The 24,472-nt window shown below is 36.1% G+C and overlaps 1 protein-coding gene across 7 annotated transcripts in view; it reads left to right on the top strand.

Annotated features, from left to right (window-relative positions):
- The window catches only part of LOC114941998 (uncharacterized), a 190,324-nt gene that overhangs the window by 2,951 nt on the left and 162,901 nt on the right, over positions 1-24,472 (top strand). For 5 of the 7 annotated variants that reach the window (XM_029317235.2, XM_085487049.1, XM_029317238.2 and 2 more), the window contains 2 exons: positions 19,879-20,091; positions 20,203-20,238. The gene's annotated coding sequence lies outside the window, so the exon portion shown is untranslated. Of the gene's footprint in view, positions 1-16,070; positions 16,256-19,878; positions 20,092-20,202; positions 20,243-24,472 lie in introns of all 7 variants that reach the window. The other 2 variants (XM_085487048.1, XM_029317236.2) reach the window with 2 other exon arrangements.

The following is a 24,472-nucleotide window of genomic DNA, read 5'->3' as shown; positions in this document are numbered from 1 at the left end:
TTTGCTCGTGTGGAATTCTTTAACAATAAGATAAACACTTGTTTTCGTGTTTACAGTAAGGAAACATAAGAAGTCATATTTTTAAATAAGTCATTAATGAAAGTAATTGCATTTCTTTTTTGTGTAAATTTTAAATTGTATCAATTATTCTTTTGAGAAAACGTTTTCTTTTTAGTATATACACTTACATATGTATACACAGAGAATTTTTTCTTACAATTTACCCTGAAAATCATGGTAATCATGGGACAATATGGCATTGGAAGAATTTTATAAGAATTTCTCTAATTAATATTTACCACAATAAAAATATTAATATCTATCATAATAAGATACAAAATATGTTCAATTAATTTTACTATGTACATAGTATGTATATGTATGTTTTGTTGTATTTTTTATATGATTTTAAATTCTAAGAGAAATTCTCTCCGTGTATATATATATTTCATATATTTTATCACTTTTATTATTAGATAATAAAGTTTGAATATTTATTTATTCAAAATATTATTTTTGAATCTACTGTATGCTACTTGTTCTGCACAGAACAGATCGCAGTAAAAAACGTAATAATAGCAGTCATTATTTATCTCGCGGAAATTATTCATCTATTTACCTATTCACATTCTCCTTAGGCTTGGGAAAATGCGAGCATAAAAAAGGAAAGAGGAAAGGTAGTGGGAAATAGTGTGAACAGGGACGCTTTACCGTAAATTATTTGATTTGTGGCCAATCGCCGACGTTATTGCCACCCTCTTGGCAGTGGCTTAACGATCTAGATAAGAATTTTATTAGTACTGGCGCCATCACTATAAATATTTAGCCGGTGCTGGGAGTCAATTCACAATGCAGTACATACAAAGCATTTCCGTAATTGTAGCTCACACACAAATATAAAAAGATTGCTCGTTAAATAATAAAATTCTTTTAATCTAACATGTTTCAATTATAACTTATATATCATTTTCTTAATTACTGTAGTTTATTTATTCATAGATAATTTTTCATAACTTTAAGAACCGCGTCTATAAAATGTGAAATAATGCATTTTAAAGACATTTTTACATATTTGTAAAAAATGGTTTTTTATTTTTATATATTTTTGTTTATTTTTTTATTTAACAAATAACGTATAACATATCAACCCTAAAAATTTTGATGAATACAGTGATACTATTTAAAATTTGCATCTGAGAAAAAAATGCGGCTATTTCCATTGATGATTTAAAAAATGTGTTCTCTTATTGTTAACATGAGAACAAGTGTTCATCTTTAAAGAATTTCACACGAACAAGATTTCATGCTTCTATATTCTTATTATTTCTATATATTCATATATATATATATATATATATATATATATATATATTTATTATATACATATATATATTATCACATATATATATATATATATTTTTTTTTTATTTATATTTATATTTATTTATATTTTTATGTATATATTCAGAACTTAAATATGATATTGTAGTTCTCATACGCAAATAATAAAATTACCATTTTTTATGATAAATTGTACGAGAGATTTCTCTCTATTATAAATAATTATTCATATATTTATTATAAATTAGAGCGCGTAGAAGTACCATTTCTCCATTTGCTGCACTCTGTTATATATATATTTATGATCCATGTTTCACATTTCTACTAACAATAAAAGCATTCCATATACTCGGAAATGCACTTCGACGAAGTATATCTCTCGGGAAATGTTACGGTTTACTACAGTTCGCTCGCGAATAAATAGAAGCCGCAAAAAGTGTATGTTTGCACAAGATTCCTGATATTCTTCCTTTCATACAACGAGCTTGCTCGTTACGTTTCAACGAACAAACATACTTTTTGCCATAATTGAAATACTCTTCGGAGTACTCGAGCAGGAATATTAAGTCTAACATGTGTTTGTCCTATTAGAGAAGCTGAATATTTTCAGCCTATGTGACTTAGCACCCCACTTTTTCAAAATTAATTTTTTAATATAGAAAATAATAGTATTTCGTTTGTAACTGTTTGTGGGAGTAATAATTTTGTTTGTAGTTTCATCAATTAAAAAACAATTAAAAATTTTAAAAATAACTTGTACCCGACATTGAGATCTTAAATCCGCTTGTACAATCTTTTTTAAAATTATTTATAGTTATTTGTAGTGATTTTGCTTTAATTTTTAGTTGCATGTTTTAGAAATTACAATTATTTAAACAAATGATCAAAAGTGAACTTTGTCAATTTTAAAGATTTTTCAAATCCGTTTTTTCCAGATGATTCAGACTCGATTGTAATTGTTTGTAGCAATTGCAATTGAAATTTATATTGATACAAACAGCTACAAACGAGTCTAAATTATCTGAAAAAAGCAGATTTGGAAAATCTTTAAAATTGACAAAATTCACTCTTAACCATTTGTTTAAAAATTGTAATTTTTAAATCGTGCAACAACAAACGAAACAAAAATAACTACAAACGATTCTAAAAAAGACTGCGCATACGGATTTGAAGTATCTTGAAATGAGGTGCTGGTCACTTTAAATATTTTCGCTTTAAGATCGACATTGATTTATCTTCGCTTAAAGACTTATTCGAACTTAAAAATTTTGCGTATTTAGTTATGTGAATCTGGCATCTGACTTTCAAAAAATTAATTTCTTAATATGAAAAATGATAGTATTTTGTTTGTAGTTAATTAAGAAAAAAAAATACAACAATGACCAGCACCTGACTTAAAGATATCTCAAATTTGATTGCGCAGGATATTCTAGAATCAATTGTAGTTGTTTGTAGAAATTTTAATTTCGTTTCTAAATGCGCGGTTTAAAAATTACATTTGTTTAAAAATATTATTAAAAGCGATTAAAAATGATTAGTACAATAGGTCTTAAAATTTGAAAAAATTAATTATCTTTTTAAATGACTGAAACTAATTAAAAAATAGATAGAGAGATAGATCAATGTCGATCTTAAAGCGAAAATATTTAAAAGTGACCAGTACCAGCGATAATTTAATTTATCCATGAATTTTAAGGATTGCATAATTGTCTAAAAAATATCCTAAGTATTTTTATGAAAAAATGAAATGGCTTGTATCTAAAATTTTGAAATATTTTATTATCAAACTGAAGAGCACTTCATAGACGTATTTCCATATTTTAAAACCAGCCCTCTCATTTTATAATTAGTTTCAGGTATTTAAAGTGATAATTATTTTTTTCCAAATAGGACCCATTGTACTAATCATTTTCTCGCTTTTAATAATATTTTTAAACAAATGTAATTTTTAAACCGCGCATTTAGAAACGAAATTAAAATTTCTACAAACAACTATAATTGATTCTAGAATATCCTGCGCAATCAAATTTGAGATATGTTTAAGTCAGGTGCTGTTCATTGTTAATATTTTTTTATTTCTTAATTAATTACCATCGAAATGTTATTATTTTCTGTATTAAAAAATCGGGTGCTAAGTTCATATAGGTATATTTTCAGTGTAATAAATATTTTACCAATATGTATTATATTCAAAGAGAGAATATTAAAAAGCAATAAATTATAAAAATAAATTATGAGCAATGTCGAAAAAAAATTTTCAAATAAAATTCTTATAATTTGTATCCACATAAATTCTCCTTCGCAAAAGAACTATTGTCAAAAACTAACGTTTACGTATATATCTGAAACATATTTTATTCAGCTCGCGTGTTTATGCCCAATTCCTAATTCTTTCTTCCGTTTCCGGCAAGTATTCGTTAAAATGTATACAAATAATAGAAATCATCGAATGTACTTGTCTTCGATTGCACATCAATTTGTCTCGCGTATCGCATTCGCCGGACAGCCTACCAATACCGACTCGTTCACATAATGTACGATTATTTCGATTATTTTATTACGTATTAATCTTAGCCCACAACATAATGCATATAATCATGAGCCTATTATTTCCGCGAGTGCGGGCGGGCGAGTGGGAAGAGAAGAGCGTTCATTCCGCTTCTCTCCACTCTCTTGGCCGTCGCATTTTAACGATATTGTAATTTGGAGACCGCAAACCCCCTGACGTCACCGGGTGCATCGAAGCATCTTGTCGGCGCGCAACCTATCTGTGCATCCTTCCACCCACCCCTAGCGAGCCGATAATCTCGATCAAAAGAATATTAACGGTCCACGAATTATAGGAATTTCGACAAATTAGATATCGGGCGAATTGAAGGATTACGTTACTAATTCCGTCGAAAAACACGGGTGCGCCGATCGTTATACGGCAAGATTTATTCAACCGAGGCTTGCTGTCACGCGGAGATTTCTCGAGAAGAAGAAGAAGAGCGATTGTGTATATCTTCGGATATACGATACGCAATGTTTTTAGAGAAAATTGAAATCTAAAAATTTTTGTTCGCGAAATCCTTTGTCTACAGAGTAGTATTCATTTTCGTGTTTATACGATGAGAACGCAAGGAATCCACCCGCGTTTAAATTGTCGTTACGAATAGTCGCGCCCTGCCCTTTTCTTGTCCGATCTCACGGCGCCGGCGATTCAACCGTCGCGGCTACACATGCGGTCTTCCATGCCAATCTTAATATTATCCTTCGAATTATGGCCCTAATGTTATCCATGATACGTGTTCCCTACACGCTACACACGTACGAGCTATCGACTCTAATAATCGAGTACGAAATTCGGAGCGGATTCCTCTCGCCGGGAGTCAAACTGATACGTATATATGTATATATACTATTATATATTGGGATTACTATCTGGATTATTTCGCAACTTTTAACAAATGGGATGATTTTTCGTTCTTATTAAATTTATGCTATAAACGATACACCATAGTTATGAATCATGTGATTGTATAATTTACTTATTCCTATTACTATTTTAGACACTTAATATATTAATAATTAGGAACTTTAGGGAGTCTCTCTAATCAAGAAAATTTCGAATTAAAAATTATCCTTAAATTAAGAAAAATATGCTTTATATGTATATACTATCAGGGTGTCTAGAGAGAGAGAGAGAGAGAGAGAGAGAGGTCAAGGAAATCTAGAAAACCGGACATTGTCAGGGAATTTTATAAATTTATGGAATTGTCAGGAAAAAGTCAGGATATTTTACTATTTATTCTACATTTGTCTCAATAATTTGAATTTTTTTATTGACTAAATATAAACTTTTTCTTGACTCCCAGCACGCCAATTTTCTGTGTTGTTTAAAATCGATTTATCTACAGCGTGTTCATTAATTTATATTTTTATCGTCGTGTTATTTTATTTTAATGTGTTTAATAGAGATAAAACTAAAAAATTTGATATAATATAAATAAAAAGGTGATTATTTAATTAGTTTATAGTGATATGTTTGTTTCGATTATTGTACATAATGTAGATTGTATAATTGATTTAAATTTCTGTTTTTTTTAACTTCTGAATCTTTTCATTGTTGACAAAATATCTCATGGATTTCATGATTTAATTTTTAATAGATTTATCATATAAATATATGCTAATTATATATTTGGAAAAAATAATACTAAAAAGTCAGAGAAAAAATGAATTTCTGCTCTTGGAACATCTGAAAAAATTAGGGAATTTTTTTCAATGAGTCAGCTGGAACTCTGGCTATGTATTATTCTACTAAATAGCTAAATATTTTATATAAACGATATTTAAATAATTGTACATAATCTCTTAGAATTTACTTTGAAAATCATGATAATCTTAGGACAATACTGATAGAATTTTAATAGACTTTCTCTGATTAATATTCATCACAAAATAAACAAATATTAATTTCTACCACCATAAGATATAAAATATGTTCGATTAATTCCCTATGTACATATTAATTTTATATTGTAATAAATATTAATCAAAGAAACTTTAATAAAAATTCTTCCAATATCATATTGTCCCACGATTACCGCATGATTTTCAGGTAAATTCTAGTAAGAAAAAATTTTTTCCGTGTAAATAGCTAATTCGGATTAATAATTTTATAAAATACCTATACAAATAAGATCGTCGAAAAATTAAAATTTTTTCTATTATGCGCTATCACGTTTTTATTACGTTTATGCATTTTCCGGATAAACAATGTGCGCTGTGCACTTTTTTACTTTTAGCAGAAGAACATTCGTACTATAACATATTGAGGCAAAAATATTTTCTGCTTCTCGTATCAGGCTAATGGCTCGTAATTATTCGCACAAGTTCACCGAACGTAGCTACATGCGGATATTTCGCAGCGTCACGGACGCGGGTCAAGTTCCGTCGCTAACATGACGAGACATTGTCACGAGATTTCGCCGTCGTAAATCTTCGGCGTTATATCGACATGGCAAAGTGACGCGAATGATATTCGTCCGTTGGCTGGAATACATTCATACATATCTCCACACGTATCGTGTAGCCTGTCCTGGCAGGAAGCAGCCGGCATACACGGCATAACTTGTAGCCGTGTCGTGATAGCGACACTTCATAAACATGGACTGGCGTCATGTCGCCGCGGTACCAGCGCGAAACCCTTTTACATCGTCGATCGTTATCCATCCTCGCCGATGGACATCGACATTGAACACCCGTTATGTTTACGACCTGTCCCGTATAACAAAAAGTGCGTCGAATATCGAAAAAAAAACTAATCCATCTGGACTTTTGACTTTTAATCTATCATAAATTTTCGACTGTCCTGTTTGCGCATATTTCGTAAAATTATTAATCCGAATTAGCTATTTATAATTTAAATATCGTTTATATAAAACATTGAATTGTGCATAATATAGAATAAATAATAGTATACTTTTCTTAATTTAAATTTGAAGATAATTTTTAATTAGAGACCCCTTGAAGTTCCTAATTATTAATATATTATTTACGGTCTATTTTTTAATAGTAATTTAAACTTAGATCGAAGTTTACTGTTACTGAAATTCCTTGCCCTTATTAGGGTATAAAATAGTAATAAGTGTAGGCAAATATTTCCAATTATGGTTCAACCATATACTATATTTCGTCATGGCTTTCACTTTTCTTTTTTAAAGACTTGATGACTTACAATTTACAATGCATGAACATTCATTAACACTTGAATTGTTGATTAGTTTCTTTAACACATATCACATCTATGATTGAATAAAAATCAAGTTTATGTATTTGAAAAAAATGTATAAAAGAATCTGTAATTCTTTACGGTTTTTTTTTAAATGTGGAACTTTTAATTTTTATTAATTTTTAGGAACTGTAAAACTAAAGATATTAGAAGCTATTAAAACTTTTTTAGTATTTTTTTAAACTCAGACTATCATGCCAACTTCACAGACTCGAATATTGAAAAATTAATTCTTAATATATTTCTTTATCATACGTGCTCTAATATTAATAATTATGACATAGCATTTCGATCATTCTTTAACATAATTATTATTCATTGTCTCTAAATATTTATTGCAAATGGTTTGTCTGTCATTAATTATATTTTATCTTATAATCAACGTACAATATAAAATTGGTATTAATTACTTAATTAACTTCAACAGTTATCTTTTAAATCTTTTTATTATTCTTTGAGAAAATTGTTTTGATTATATAATTTTTGATATCGATTAAGTTTACTTGACATAATTTCGCGATAGTAACAAAGATAATAGCGAGAACGGATATTGCGGACATTGACGCGATCCTCTTCGATTCATTTTCATGAGAAAGTTGCTCGATGAAGCGGAGTTTTCGAAATAGAATACAGTTTACAACTGGTTGTATTATAAGCTTCGTGCTAGAACCGACTGTACGTCTAATAAGTAATGACGTAGGGACGTAAGGAAGCCTTGATAATTCTTCGAGCATGTAGCCACGCAATTAAGGTGTAACGTTTCGAAGTTCTGGTCGTAAACAACACGGGCAAAGTAGCGGAACCTTCGAGGCTCGGTTCCGCCCGTCAATTGTTACCAATTGTTGCCAATCAGAGTAATACGTGTCATTATGCCGAGAGAAGACGCAGCGTCCCTTGCCCGCGTATCCCTCAGCCTGATTACACCGCGGGTAATATTAATTTGGCGCTAATTGGATAGTATCTGATGGACGCGCGCGCAAGTCGAAATCAGTGTTGTATCATGTCTTCTGCAAAAAAAAAAAAATCTTCCCTTCCGTCAAATATATAAATAATCCGACAGCGATCTTTTGTAAAAAGCGTACTTCTTTCTAAAAATTCATATTTATTTCAACATTGTGTCTTATAATAATTGTAATATCCGATGTTAGCACCCTAAATGTCGGTATATTTTATTTAAATTGAAAGAAGTCATTTATAATTTGTGTATCGATTGATAAAATTCAATTTTGATATATTATTTTGATAATCAACATGTGATAATTAGAGCTCTTGTCAATTTTTAATCGATGCTTGATTTTATTATTTTTTAAATTTTGTTAGTATAATTTATACAAAAAGATACGCTATCGGATTATTTATATTTGACGGAAGAGAAGTTTCTTTTTTTGCAGAAGGTATAGGTATCATAAAACACTGGTGTCGACTTGCACACGCGCCCATTAGGTATTATTCAATTAGCGTCAAATTAATATTATTAAAAATAATTGCTATGCCGTTAATATAATTTTATTTATTGATAATGATTGTTTTGCGTGCGTTTTTATATATATGACTTACGTAAAAAAAAGTTGAGTGGGAAAGTTTCAATTTTTTAAAAATTATATCGGGAAGTAATTTTATGAGATTATTTTTTAATCATTTTCAGGAACTTATTGTAGGAGAGATTCTGTCTGAGACAAATTGTATTGTCGCAATTCACAATTAAATGCACGAGTCGATGACTGCAATTCGCAATAATTATTTCGTGCGCGCAAGAATGATGCAAGGATTTAAATGCCCACGTAGATATAATGTCTAAAACTTTCACGTTCGCGTCACATCTCCCCTCGAAGTTATAACCGTTCCAACATAGTGGACACATTGACGACCGTTGATTAAGCGGCGTATAGCGTAGCGCAGATTGCAATTCAGGAATCCGATGGGCTTAGACCATGGGCGTAATTCTCCGCCTTTTGCCGCGCCGCCAGTGTCGGCGGCTACTTTGTCCGTGTACCAGTTAGTTGGCATTTACATCGCGTAGGTGTAGATTTATTACGCCGCGGCACTAGTTAGTACTTAGAGATTGTCGCAGGATAATCGATAATTGCCGCCTCGCGTCATAATTAAAATTAATTGCGACGATGTACCGATTTTATCGTCGTTTATCATTAGTTACAATTGGACATCTTTATTACTTTATCAGTCAATATGATTTGATGTATGATATCTACTTCTAACAATCTCTTCTCGACACCTGCATATTTATTTTGATACTTTCCGAGAACGATAATACATATATATTTAACCTTTTGCCTCAGACACGATCTATCTTACAATAGTGAATTCTTATAAGAGAATGATTTTTAAAAAATCTCCCTTTATCATAAAATTATTTTTCGATATAATTTTAGGACAAAATATGAACCTTCCCTTTTTTTACGTAGAAGTGTAAGTCATACATACTGTAACCATCTGTTTTTTTAGAGGACAGTCCTTTATTTTAAGTAGCTGTCCTTTAGATTTATTCATTTTTCCAAAACTCAACTTTGTCCTTTATTTTTAAAATATTGTCCATTTAATTACAATTTTATCCTTGTTTTATTTAATGTTTTAATATTGTTGTAGTATTAACATGAGAATTACTACTGAAAAAAATTATTAAATTAATAAATATTTATTTCAATACTACCTCATAAATTATTTATTTGAAATCAATATTTATCCGTTTTGAAAAGGATTTTCTTATATCAAATAAATATTTTTTTTACATCAAATCAATATTATTAGTCTCAAATAAATGATTTATAATGCAATATTGAAATAAATATTTATTCGAATTCAATACATTTTTTTTCAGTGTACGAAAATCTCTTATCCAAAATCTATTTAAAAAACCAAGGATTTCTTTCAATACAATCGAATCAGTTTCAAACTATAAGAACACGTAGACATCTGATAGTCACAGAATTATTTTTCTTTTGCTCCTTGATCTTCACTTTGGTCGCAAACTGATTTGGAAACATGTTGAAACAAAGCCCCAAAATTCTCAGACTTGTCCTTTATTCTCCCTCAGAAAATATGCTCACTATAGTCATATATAAAGAATGCGCGCGCGCGCATGATCCTTTGTGCAAAAATCTCGTATACTTTAAATGTGGCGGGAAGAGAGTGAGTGTAAGAGCTCTTCAGTATTCCAATTACCTACGGTTCTGGTAACTTGATGCGATTAGCATACGCGTTGAACGGACATCGGGCGAGGCGACCGGGAGACGTTGGGGTGCGTCGCAATTTTTTTTTCGCTGCACAAAAATACGCGGGAGAAGAGGTAAGAAGAAACGGGGAGAGAGGGGCTAAGGAGAAATAAGAGGAAGAAAACCAATGCGTTCGTGCATCGCGTGGCTGAAAGTGAACCAACCGGTGACCACGCCTCCTTAGACAGCCGCCAGCCAACAATTAAGATTTGATCGGCAAAAATGGTCGAGGCAAAATGGCGCTGGCCACTGAATGCATAATGCCCACGAATGAAACGATCTTGACTGGTCGCGTCGGCGATGCCGGATGCATCTCGCGATCTTCATTCCGTTCGGGCTACATCCCAAACCGGTAGCTTCGATTAGGAGGGAGTAAATGATCGATACGACCGGTATAATTTCACGCGGGATCGACTTAACGAACGAAGACAATGTTATTCAGGATAATTTCGGGGAAGAGGAGTCTCGTCGCGCGCGAAATTGGATTCCTATCTACATGCACACAACATGTGGAAGGACGCCTTCGGAGAACTGATTTTGATCGGCTTAATATTGATTCGAGGGTATTTTGTACATGTGTGATCTCTCTCTCTCTCTTTCTCTGTCCGCATATTATGATTGAACACTAATTATTCGCAGCTGCAACGTTAGAAAACGATTTAAACTACAAATGCGTCTGATTACATATTTGATATTTATCTCCTTTAAAATTTTGTTTTGCACACATACGAATGTCCTAGCACGTATAATGCTCTCGATGTTAACTATTTGATTTAGATAACATTTGTCCCATTAACATGCTCGACAATGAACGCCTGCGGATGGGCAACCAAGCGTGTATCGCTGCAGCGAGTCACTTCTATCGAAATCCGACCATCTCGTCGTAAAAATAATTGATATCCACAAAGCAATCATGCGCGCGAGGAGACTTTCCAACGATTCGATGCTGATATGGGGAAAAAAAACGCGAGCGTCGTTATGGAATACATCAATCATATCGATAGCGAACTGTAAGCCGTCAATCTCGACGCATGATCGGTTGTGCCCTTAAAACACATTCGCGTATGTACATATACATATCGAATTCTCGCGAACGGATCGTTCTTCCTCATCCTTCGCTCTTACATTCCCTCTTTGTCCTCGTTTCCTCTCGAGAGGATCTCTCTTCCAGCGGTATTTCTCTTTTTTCTTTTTCCATTTCTCCCACCGGCTCGAAGGAAGAGAACCTCTCCGGGACTCTCTGCGGATTAAAATTGCAGGAGCGATTTCACGAACTCACGATATCGGCGAAAACGCCACCGAGGCTCTAATCATGGCGGATACACGGCGCGCGGTAGCCACTACCACGTTTTACCCCTTAACTCAAGACTCTCATTACACTAATGTCCCACCAATCATCGGCCTTCAGTCGGCGGTACTCTCTTTCCCTGCCTCCCCCGAGAAACCCTCCTCTTTCCTCTTCCGCGCGTCTCTCAATCACTTCAATCAGAATCATGCAAACCGACGAGAAAATCAAATTCCTCGACCCCGCCGGGGCGCGTGACTATGCCGCGAAGATGCGATCGATTTCTGTGAAACGCGATCGGCGTATATTCGGCAAGTTAACCGCAAATTGCCACGTGATTCGGGGTTTATTTTTTTCAATATCTCATTTCATCTTAATCGCTCTTTAGACACGTCGAATTATAAAAAAGAGGTTTATCGTTCGCGATCTTTTTTCTTTCTACGAAGATTAGAAGTCGTACGAAACGCAGGTGTATATGCCTTCGCCTACACGACGCGGTCTTTTCTACGAGGCGCACGGAAAGACCGCAATGGCCCATCGAGCCCCTTAACAGGGTACTTCGCGAAATAGCCGAAGAAATGCTCTTTAGCATACCGGGAGGGCCAACCGTTAAGGCGGTCGTTAAGTTTATGGGGGAGCGCGAGATGCGAGAGGTTGGCAATTAGATGCCTCCTGTGAACACTGTGATCTTCGCCACGCGAAAGAAAACGACCGCGCGCGCTCCTGTATATATATATATATATATATATATATATATAAAAGTTCCTTCTTTGTACGAGCTGAAACGAGGCGCTGTTATATACACGCGGATGCGATCGGGAAAGGAAATTGAAATTGACGCGAATGGCTCCCCTCAAATCCCCGCGTGATTCACCGGATTCGAACCATTTTATTGCCCATCGACATCGTTTTCCATCGGTCGAAGACGCGATTAAAATCGGCATGCTCGGCGTAAAAAAAAAAAAAAGGGAAAGAAAAAGGGAAAAAAATACGAAGCACGCGAGAGTCGAAGTCGATCGCACGATGCAATTCGTTACTTGGAGAACGTTGCTATGCACGCGGCATCGCGCGCTGGGATTATAATTTTACATGGCTGCGCCCGATAATTTACATAAATTGGCTTGTAACGTTACGAAAGCGCCGTCGGCGCCATTAAAGGAATGTTTGCTCGCGAACCACGTACGTGTCACCACCGCGCGATACAGGGCCGGTTTCGTCGATTAAATTTAATCGTAGTTTCATCGATACACATACATGTCGTCTTTCCCTTTAGATCGCGTTACTGCGATCGCGATCTAAATCGAGAGGAAAAATTTTAGTCCGCGACATGAAATATTCTATAGTTGAAGACTCTCCGATAGAACCGGTCTGTAATATCTTAAGAGATCATTTCAAGATCGCTGTAAAGCGAGGAAAAATTGTATATAAAACGCGTGTAATCGATCGTTCCATTTTTCTGCGATTCTGCGCAAGCGAATGACAAAGATATCAAAGGCCGATTCCTATCGACAATTATACGAGAAAAAGTTCCAAGGTAACCTCGATTGGGTTAAAATGACGTTTGATGGAAACGTTCGACATTCTAAATTATACATAGCAATGTAACAGATCCATATGGTTCGCATTAACGGACATACCCCATCATTTGATCGTATTGTAGCAACGTTTAGTACAAATCCCGGAAGGAGGGTGTAAGGAAAGGGAGAGAAACTTTTGCGCTTCTTCGATCTCGTGTTTATCTGCGCGGTGAAAATGGCGCTGAAAGGGAGACAAGACCAAAGGCAAGACACCGCGGCAAGAGGCTATGCTTCGCAGGCCCGAGAGAGCAGCCAACCACTTATCATTAGCCGCATCTTCCGCCGGGCAGTCAGGGTAATTGTTTCCTCCGGTTTATAGTTTTATTCCGACTCACCGGCGCGATGATATCTCTCCTCGTTTTATATTCCTCGAGGCTATATCGGTCGCATCATGGCCGCGCGCGTCCGCCTTTCTTCTTTCTTCGGCGCAAAAGCTCGATCTAACTCCGTCTCCTTCAGCATCCGTCTGCCTTTCATATAGGCTATGTTCAGGAGAAAAAGCAGCTTTGCAATTGTCGTAAAATTTGTCAATCTGATTGGTGTTTGCTCTTGATCTTAGCTGAATCTATAAGAGCACGCACCAATCGGATTCACGAATTTGACAACAATTGTAAAGCTGCTTTTAGTTTCTCTTTTGCGTAGTTACTGTTTTACGTCTACGACGACGAGCTCGTCGAATAACGAATTGAATTACGAGATATCTCGCATAATTCGACTCGAAACTTTCGCACGCGATGCGAAGGTAAATCCACCGGAATTACTGCAACGAGAGAGACTCCGCTTCTCTCTGACGAGTTCGCCGATTAAGCGATATATCAATGGAATTGACAACGTGGCATTTGAATCTCGCTCCAATGCTTCTTCCTCAAAAGCGCTCTCCTCTTCGGGGAAGAGAAGGTAAACCAGCGGATTCATCCAGCGGAGTGGCGCATCCTTCCTCGAGCCGAGGGAAGCCAGAGGGGTGGTTGGCACCGCCGCGATTGCGGCATTAAACCTCGTCTAGCGCGATATATGGAAATATCCGAGCCGCTTGTAATAACATGGCATCGTCTCGTAAACGGCGACGAGGACCTCCTTGCAAAGTATTTTCGTGGAAGCCGCGCCGCGCTCCTTCTGCCTTGAAAATTAAGAGTCTCGCGTACGAAGGGCGGCGCTCTCGAAATGGGGCCTATCGTTTAAGCCGGATCTCCATGCGAGATTACTGCCCCCCGGGGGTGGCCGCAACGGCGGCAACGACGACCACGGAGGCGGCGGTGTCGGCGATGGTGTGCGCCGGGTGTGTTGCTGGTAGCGTCGACGGTGTGGTAGTTGTTCCCTGAAAAGGCGGACTCTGGGGAATCCCCACCCATGCATAATCTAAGTGGCTTTTATATATGCATGGCCCGCGGTCGCGATAAGCCTCGTGTAGATGTTCGCCGAATGGCGATGAATAGCGCAAACGCTTCGAAGCACGAGTATCCGACGTCGAAGATATTCGCGCGATATACCCTGGATAGAGGACTATCTTAGTTCGATCTACTAATTAAAATTGTTTATTAACACGAGGGATTTTTCTACTACTTTTTATACGATTCTCCAAATTCGAAGATCGACAGATTCATTACAGCTTAATATTTTTGCGATGTATTAGATATTTTTTTGCGCCACTCCCAGGACTTTTGTACTCGCGTAAATCGATCCGAGACTGATACATATATTCTTATTGTGCTCGAACGTAAGAGAGAGAGAGAGAGGGAACGAATCTCATATAGAATACAGTTACAAGGGTATTAGGAAGAATTCGACGCGTGCCGATCGACGTGAATTTCTGGGAGGGTGTGTCGTGTGGGCGTGAGGGTGTCGCAGCTGCCGCTCTACGTGCACGCGCCCCACGTATTGCTCGTTGAATACGCACGCTTCAACGCGGATACGCGTGCGTATTCGTGTATTTGTACAATAAAATATGTACAATACGGTGGATCCGACATCGCGCCTAATGCAACTTTGCGCTCGCCAAGGTGCATCTTCGTCTTATACAAATTTCCTCATGTACGAGAAAATGATGAAAATCGAGCAGCCATACTATTCCATATTAGACGTGAAATCGCCTATTACCGGGCCGCGAAAAAGTCTCAAGTGACAGGAAGACGAGCAGAGAAGGGCGCCTTGCTTTTCTGTCGACTTCCGGGTCCTTCTTCGGTATTTTATTTCGGCTTAAAGAGTAGGTATGTTCCTTTTTTCGTTGAACATGTCATTTTTGATATATCGATGTAACATTTTCAGCTCTGCAAGAATGTCGTTAGAATCAAATATAATTTGCGATTTATTTGAATACTCGTGTTATAAATACAGTGACCATATTTTCTAAGAGAAAATAAATTTGAAAATTTTAGGGTTTTGTTTCAACATGTTTCCAAGTCAGTTTGCGACCAAAAAGTGGAGATTGCTTGACAAGCGAAAAGAAATAATTCTGTGACTATCAGAAGTCTACGTTTTTATTTTTATAGTTTGAAATTAATTCGACTATGTCAAAATAAACCCTTGGTTTTTTAAATAGGTTTCGGATAAGAGGTACCGTTGTTTTATTATATAAATTCTCACGTTAATACTATGATATTAGACGAAATTGAGTTTGAGAAAAATGAATAAATTTAAACGACAGCTATTTAAAGTAAAAGACTGATGGTCACCGTAGTTATAAAGGTCTTGAGAAAATTTTTATCTTTACGTCGGTCTTTTTTTGAAAGTGACAATTAGAAAAACATCGTGATCTCGACATTTTCGACGACGATCACCGGCGTTACTAACAGCCTTTTCATCTTTGATCGTTACGCGTTTTTTTTCCTTTTCTTTTTTTTCTCTTTTTTTTTTTTTTTTGATAGGCGAGCGAATGCCCACGCGTATACACCGTGCCCGAAAGCAACCGGATCTGAAGCGGGAATAATTTGCCTCCTACCAGCACAAATTCTAATACGCAGGCGGGCACGGTAATGACTACAATCATCCGGGACCGTACAATGCTATCTGATCGGATCACAAAATGGGCACGTCGTTGTTTTCAAAACAGGTATGATTGTAGAGCTTTCGCGACGCTCGGCAGATGCTGCGCCCGAAAATGCCCTTTATAATAACAGAAATTCGTCGCCATAAATTCCGATGATTTCGACACAACCGAGGTTGAGGTGCGACTTCCTTGTCAATAAAGATTGCTTCAAACATTTCTTTCTCGCCTCCGATACGCTTATTTCCCCGTAGACGCGTTTATTGAAATAAAATATGTTTAACGCAACGTAAAAATATTCATGTTCAAGCTCATTCATTTTCAGAACATAATCTAGTCGCAGGTTACTGTTATGTCGTTTCTTCGCCATTGAACAGATCGATTGACGACGGAATCGCGAATCTCGTGTTACGGCCGATTTTCGATAAAAGACCGAGGAAATGCGCTACAATAACGAAAGGACGAAGGCGTCGTCGAATGCGGAAGTGTCGTAGCATTCGAAAAGGGACGACGGATCAATAGAAATCGTTACCCTGAAAAGATCACTCGTGGTCGCGGCGACGATCTAGAAGCAAAGTAAAGTAGCGGCTTTGAAGAGTACCGCCATATATATATTGCGAATGCGTTCCTTCCTCGTTTCGTTTTAGCCGCCTTTAAGCAGCCATAATGGTGACTTGGGAATATCAGATCCTGTTCGTCATTGTTGCCCCCGATGCATCATGCGCCGTGCATGATGCGGTGAAACTTCGACTCTACTCGTATCCGTCGATCGATCATCCCGTGCATTACGTTATGCAACACTTTTGAAAAATTGCTTGAAAAAAATTTTAATATTTATACGATTATCTGAAGGTAATCTAAACAAGATTTTTTGAGAACAGAAATAAAATTTGCATCCCCTAAACTCTAAAATATTTTATACGTGTATAAATTATATATGTACAATGTATACGTACTTTTGTTTTGAAGAAATGTACAAGAGAACTAGTACGAACATGTAATTATATAATATTTTGCTCTAGTACTATCGCATTTGCATCTGAAATAATGAAGAGTCTCATCGCGCACAGTTTTCTTTACTGTTAACCGACGTGAACTAACCTTTGCGAGCGTTTTTTATTTGAATCGTTCGAATTGCAAATCTGCAATTCATAGCTTCCTTGAGCTCAATCATAATTACATGATTAATCTGCGGGAATATGAAGAAAGAGAGAGAAAGAGGGATAGGGAAAGAGAGAGAAAGTAAGAGAGAGAGAGAGAGAGAGAGGAAGGATAGATAATTTATGCAACTCTGCTCGTTCGTTGTTACTCATGTAACCGCAAATTGCGTACTCATATTCATTATGACATACCTAAGACGTTTTTATGTCTGTGTACGTATTAATTCCATTTTTTTTCAATACATCTGTGTAAGGTAAGGATACTTTCAAATTGACCAGACCAACAAAAAGCAATTTTTTCTTAGAATTTGTTTTAGTTATTTTATATTTTTAATTCACTATATCACCACATTTATTTCTTACGAACATTTGTGCACTAAAAAAAAGGTTGTTAACTTGACTAAATCGTTCAACTAAATTACAATTTTATTAATTGAACATGTAATAAGTATATTTAAGTCAAATACACATTTTGTTAGATTTAATATGTTGTATTTAATTTAAATATTTCTATATGTTTAATTAATAAAATAGTATTAGTTGAGCGATTTAATCAAGTTAACAAAATTTTCACAGTGTATGCATTGTTTGTCAGAAATCCACGATAGCTCGATCGTGTGTATTGCTTATTAAATTCCAAAATTATAAAATAAAAAACTCGAATTAAAATTTTTGGTATACAGAAAAAACAAATAATAAGTTTCTCGCACACATATATTTGCCTCGACTTGCGTATATATCTGCAAAAAAGCCGCAATATATAATCATCTGTCACTACGCGTACAGAGCGGAAAGGAATCCGGGCTTTCTTACCGCGTCATGTAAGATGTGCGTAAGACTCGTGGTTGGCGAAAGGTTTATCATGAGGTATCATTAAAATCAGCGGTAAGCCTCCCTACCGAAGTAATTATAGGCAGCAGTGTCGAAATTGCGAATAAATGGGGCGCTGTAAATTTTCGACGCATAGCGTCGCGCGGCGAAAAGAGGAAGAGGAAGGGTGAGAGGTTCAATTATCGCTTCGTTTGCGCTCACAAAATTCCCATACAAGAACGCGGATAATCGTCTTCGTTAGCGGGATTAAGGATTATCGTCATCGGCCGCGGTATAACCTAAGGCAACAACTTCGCCGTCGTAGTCATCATCGTTGCTTTTTTTTCACCGTTATCTTTATTAACGAAAATTATATATATTTTTATGATACCGCTCGCGTTATAAACTTTCGATGAACATATATCGTTTCTCAAATGGATCGCACTGACACGTCCCCCTATATATGCGAAAATCTCTCATTTCTCAAAGTAATAAATTTTTCCTAGCGGAAAATAATCTAAGATTAATTATCATAGAAATAGAGCATACCTAAATATCAATTACTTAAGTAATTTGTTACGCTATACAAAACAAGCATGTACGAACGGGTATTCTTCGATTAAAATTTCTAATATGAAAGTGTATCGCATTACATTGAACTGGTATACGCTTCCTAAGCGGGATATAATTTTCTACTAGTTTATTACAGTTATATGTAAATCAGCAAGGTGCAAAATAAATTTTTAATTAAACATAATAAGCTTTGAAGGCATATGCTACACGTTTGACAACATTTTCTATATCTTGTATTCGAGTTTTTCTCGTTGCAGATATTTATTTCAAAGTACAAAAATATTCCATTAGAATTTTATTCTGTTATACATATATTGTAGATTGGCGTGTGTGCGAAGTTGGTGTCTAATTTCGTGGAAACTCATGAATAATTAAAAGTTCTGACTTTATTCTCAATAGTTTTAAAGTTCTTGATAGTTTAAAATAGTTTTGGCCATTAAAACAACGAAAATGTTTTGGGATAAACTGAGACGACAACTTCACGCAGCGTCTCACTTTGTTCTGCGGCATTTTCCTCATCAGTTATTATCAGGATTAAAAAACAAATTTATAGTTCTACATGAGTTCTAAAAAGAGTTCTATCTTCTAAAGCAAAAATTAATTCAGCTAAAATAAAGACATTTGATTATCTATATTTATAATTATTGAGATAAGACGCTAGTTGATTTTTGAGAATTATTCTTCGAACGAATCTCTTTTGAATTTTAATTAGTTATTCATATTAAGTGTCATGTATATAGCATCGCGCGCGTTATTAGAATGCAGTTGCCGATGTTTGTAGAGTAGCAAATAGTTTCAGCCGAATACGTCGCGAGTTCCAGGTAGTTCGAGCTGCGTTCCACTGTGATTAATAATTAATTAGTAAGCATAATCGGTTCTAACTTTGTATTGCAACATTTATTAATCTCATATCATAATTTCAATGTTCATATGCAGTTGTATTTATTCGAAACACAAATTTTGCGAGAAATTGCAAACTCTCTTGTCAATTGCCAATAACCCAACCTAATCTGTTTTCGCGCGCTTTTGTGTTGCGATGTGTGATTATATCTATTAATTCTAGCATACAATTTATATTGTGTATATGTTATAATGCGAAATAATAAAATTATTCTAATATATTTATATGCATTTTATTTGTTACAGGTAGCATTGCCATACACAGTGCGATTCACGCGTCGTGTCGGGAGTGCCGTGTAAAGTGTCGCGCGTCGGGAGTGTAAAGTTTCGCATATCGGGAGTGCCGTGTAAAGTGTCGGGCGATCGTAATTATTCGTATTTTCGCGAGTGTCGTGAGTGCTACCAAGAGAGGAGGAGGAGGCCCGGAGAGGCATCGGGTGACAGCGGGGCAACTGTGAGGTATGCAAAATAAACACAATATAATATAATATTAAATATAATATTATAAATAAACATACTCTATACTGTACACACACACGTATATACATAATTTGAATATTTTGTTTTCAGATGCTGCGTACTACAACTCTGCTGCTGCACGTCTCGGTGAGTGAGTTGTTTTTTTATAACATTGCTATAGAGGTAATGGAAGTGTGTGAAACTGGCGTTTCATTTCGTGAAAACTCATTAAAAATTAATTCATTAATAATTAAACTAATTAATAATTCTGGCTTTATTTTCAATACTTTTAGAGTTTTTGATAGTTTAAACAATAGTTTTGACCATTAAAGCAACGAAAAGGTCAAAGCGAGACGCTGCATGAATTTTGGTGTCTTGTCTTTATTCGTTATATAGATATTTCTACGAAATGAGACGTCGGTTTTACATACACTGTATAAATGGTTACCTCGATCGATGATTGCTGAATGAATAGTTTGAATATTAATCGTGTTATTACCGCTTATCACTTAAACGTTTTTGGAATGCGTCGACGCGTGCGATCATGATTCATTCCTACCAATAATATAGCGGTTACCGCAGGAACGTCGCGAAAACCGCTCGGCGAATATCCCGGACGTGCCTGACCCTGAAGCGAGCCGCGCGCATTTCTACTTACCGTCTGTTTAATTCGATCAATTTGCGTTGCGGGTCGCGATAAATCCCGCTGGTAAATCGAATGCAAATTGCAAATAAATTGCAGTCCTACTCTCGTCATTTGCACGGCATGCAACTTCTATGAAACAATTTCCCTTCTGGCTTTCCCTGTCTCTCTCTTTCTTTCTGCGCGTCTCGGCTCTACCTCCACCCCGTGTTCGCGCAGACCTTTCCCTCCCATTCTTTCCTTCTGGTTCTTCCCTCATCAGGTTTACCTCCCTTCGTTCCGTATAGTCTCCTGTATCAATCAGCTAATTACTCCACCCTTCGGGTCAATTATATCATTATTTAATTAATTACGCGTGTGCAATTCTCCCGCGGCCCCGACTCGCCCTCAACTTCTTGCCCCGCGTACGCATTAATTACAACCTTTCGGGTCGTCGGATCGCCGTTATTCCACGCGCGCACGACGTATGCAAATCCCATAAATGCGAGCATGACACGATCCCGCGCGATATTTGCATCTCTTTACGCTATTATCGGACGGATGCAGCGACGTCGCGTGTACGCGAGTCACTTTGCGAGTCTCATCGCCGATACAAGCCGCATATCGCCATTCTGCGGATTACATGATGGTATAACTATCTTCGAGACGTATTTACGTCCTGTTTGCGTGGAACAAAATACGAAGGCGGCTTTTTCCATGACATCACTAACGATACGTAATTCCATGAATTGAAACAGCGGTATTTCGCGAAGATTCCATCATTCTTTTCTATACATAGAGGGAAGACGTATTATGAAAAACGAAAACGTTATTATGTTAAAGTGCACTCGTGGCTTTGCGATAATCGCATAAATAGGGTGAATGATTCGATTTTCCGTGACGTCATATTATTTCTTTTTTCGTTTTGATAGTTTGAATTATCAGAAAAAAATAATGTAATGCTACATCCGACTTTCAAATAAGAGAAATAATATATATAAATTTTTGTTTTATTATTTCCAATATCGACGTTAATATCGACGTTCAAGTTGGTTTGCGAAGAAAAATATATACGTGTGCATTTTGCTTCGGCAACGAACGCACTGTACAATTACCTGCCATTTTCAAGTAAACGCGGTGCGTGTACGCGCGACACGAGTGAACGGTTTAGCGAGCGTGCACTCGACCGCACCTGAGCCTGAACGTCGCCATCATTTCGACTTAATATCGATCGTAGATACACGATACCTGCAAGTAGCGATCTTACAAATGCATTATGCACGGTTTCTGCGAGAAACAGATAACCTGGGACGACTCGTTTACCGGTGCAATGCGTGTCAGTTGTATAGGGTATTCTGAAATTGGTCGTACAAGGGGGAAGCTTTTTCTTCAGAAAATGAAACGGAATAATTTAGTTACGTGGAATAGCTCCTTATCATCTAACCGTGTGGATTTAATGATTAATCATATTGTCGCGTGTCGTCGCGTTTGCATTGCGATATCGTCACTTGAAAGGAATTCGCAGTTGTGTATCAAGAGGATTCATAATTTTAGTTTTTTTTTTTAACAGAAAATTCATCTTGGATATAATCGATTTTATAGAAAAAGATTGATATAAAAGATGCTATCGAAAGCCAACACCTTCACGATTGCTCTTATCTCTCGTCGAACACCGATTGCGCCATGTAAAGCTTTCGAGCGTATGTAAAATTTTTTGGTAGTAACACCGGCGCGCGCGCTTGTGAAACATCAACGCAATGTCTCGGAAAGATGCAGCCGGCGCCAACGAATCCTTTGATATTCAGCCGCGCGGACGCTTTTTCAGGTAGCCACAGACGCATTAGTCGCTCCTCTCATTCTCCTCTTCCATCCCTCTCGCCCGATACTCTCGACGCCGAAGACGCAGGTATCTAAATGAGCTGCTCAGAATCGTTAATAGGCTGCGGGCTCCGATGAACACGTGTCAACATTACCAATACACATCGGTCTATGTATTCTATACGAGATTAATCATCGACTAGCGATTTCTTTTTGCAAAATTACATATTTTTTGTTACGCAAAATAATTGCATATATTTAGATAATCTCGTATACTAATTACAAAAATTCGTCTTGTTTCAACTGATTCTTTTATTTTTTTCTCGCGAATTTGTCACTTCAAAATTATAACTTATTAAATTCTTATTATTTTTGTTCTTTATGTAGTCGATAATGATTCATTATCACACGCTGAAAAAATTAGAAAATGCGCATTTTTTTAAATTATAAAATAGTATAAAGTCATTAAACCTGTCAGTAAATCGCGATATATATATCTATATATAAATTTCTTCAAAATTATTTTTCTATTTTTGTTGCGAGATATCTGATCTGAATCTGATATTTAAGGAATGTGATTAATATTTCTGGATATACATTTGTCTTTCTACTGAAAATTCATCACTTGCCGATATTTGAAACTGACCTCGCAGCATGATGCAGGTTCACCGAGAAGAATCGGGTAATGAGTTGGAGCAGACTCTGGCGCCAGCGGCTGCGTCACGGCGGCTGCCTTATTTAGTAGAAACTGTTTTTTGTCATTTTCTTCTGGCTTGATACAAGAAAATTACAAGGCTTGCCGAAAATATACCGTGTATCGCATCGTATAAAATAATCGCCACATTATTGTACAACAAATTTCATCGTTTTTCTTTTATACAATACATATATATTCAGTTTCTCTTCTATAATATTTTATTTTATATAAACCATGTATTGAATATTTGTTTGATAATATCGTCATAGATTATGCTCTATATTTGACTAAAAAAAAACGCAAACGTGGATAGAGCTTGCGAGTGTGCGAGAGCTTAAAAAAAATTCGAGACACGCGTGTAATAGTGCTGGACAGTGACGTTCGATTTACGTTCGATCAAATTCAATTAAAACGCATAACGACCCTATTCGAAGGTCATCACGGGACGGATATTGACGGATCCAAGGGTTCGACGTGTCCCGTCGCACTTTGAATTACTATTGGATTATACAGCCAAATTCAAGGTTTTGGCTTCGGGCTGCGCGGCGCGGAGAACAAGACGAGGGTCTGACTGCCGCTTTATTGTGTCGGCTTCTCTCCTTTCGCTTCGTTCGATAAAGGATAGCATTAGTAATGGGTTTTAATTACTTTATAATGAGGCCGTGATTTGGCTCCCTCGACTGGCGCCAAGGTTGGGTGTACTTTAGGAAAAAAGGGACGCGCTGCCGCGACTCGCGGTTTATTGGCAGGTTGATGACTTTATACTCTATTTTATAATAAACAAAGAATACGTTTCTAAATTTTTTTTAGTATGCGGTAATGAAAGCTTGATTCGATCATTAACAACTACTTAAAAAAAATAATAAGAACGAGTTAATTTTGAAAACTGACGAATTCGCGAGAAAGAGAAAAAAATAGAAATAGTTAAAACGAGACGAATATTTTTAATTAGCATACGAGATTGTTTAACATATATATATATGTGTGTATATTATAATAATATTGTTGAAAGAACTTTCACGTGCGGCTGTATGTCAAAGAAGTAGCTAATTAAATTATTTCGTGCGTTGATTTAAACATCAAAGAATCCGTTGGCTTCTTCGACCAGTCACCATTTGATTCGAGAAGCTATTGTGTTCATCGATAGTTCATTTCATCTTGTCAATTAAAGAGAACTCGAAAAGCCGAAAGAAACCGATTATCTTTCTTTGGTCCAAATAGTTAACTGATACGATATTTTTTAT

This window comes from Nylanderia fulva, unplaced genomic scaffold (genome assembly GCF_048542155.1).
Source record: "Nylanderia fulva isolate GAGA-0341 unplaced genomic scaffold, ASM4854215v1 Scaffold5, whole genome shotgun sequence".
Classification (NCBI taxonomy): Eukaryota; Metazoa; Arthropoda; class Insecta; order Hymenoptera; family Formicidae; genus Nylanderia; species Nylanderia fulva.
The sequence above is the reverse complement of the archived record's forward strand: the minus strand, read 5'-3'. Positions and strand labels throughout refer to the sequence as shown.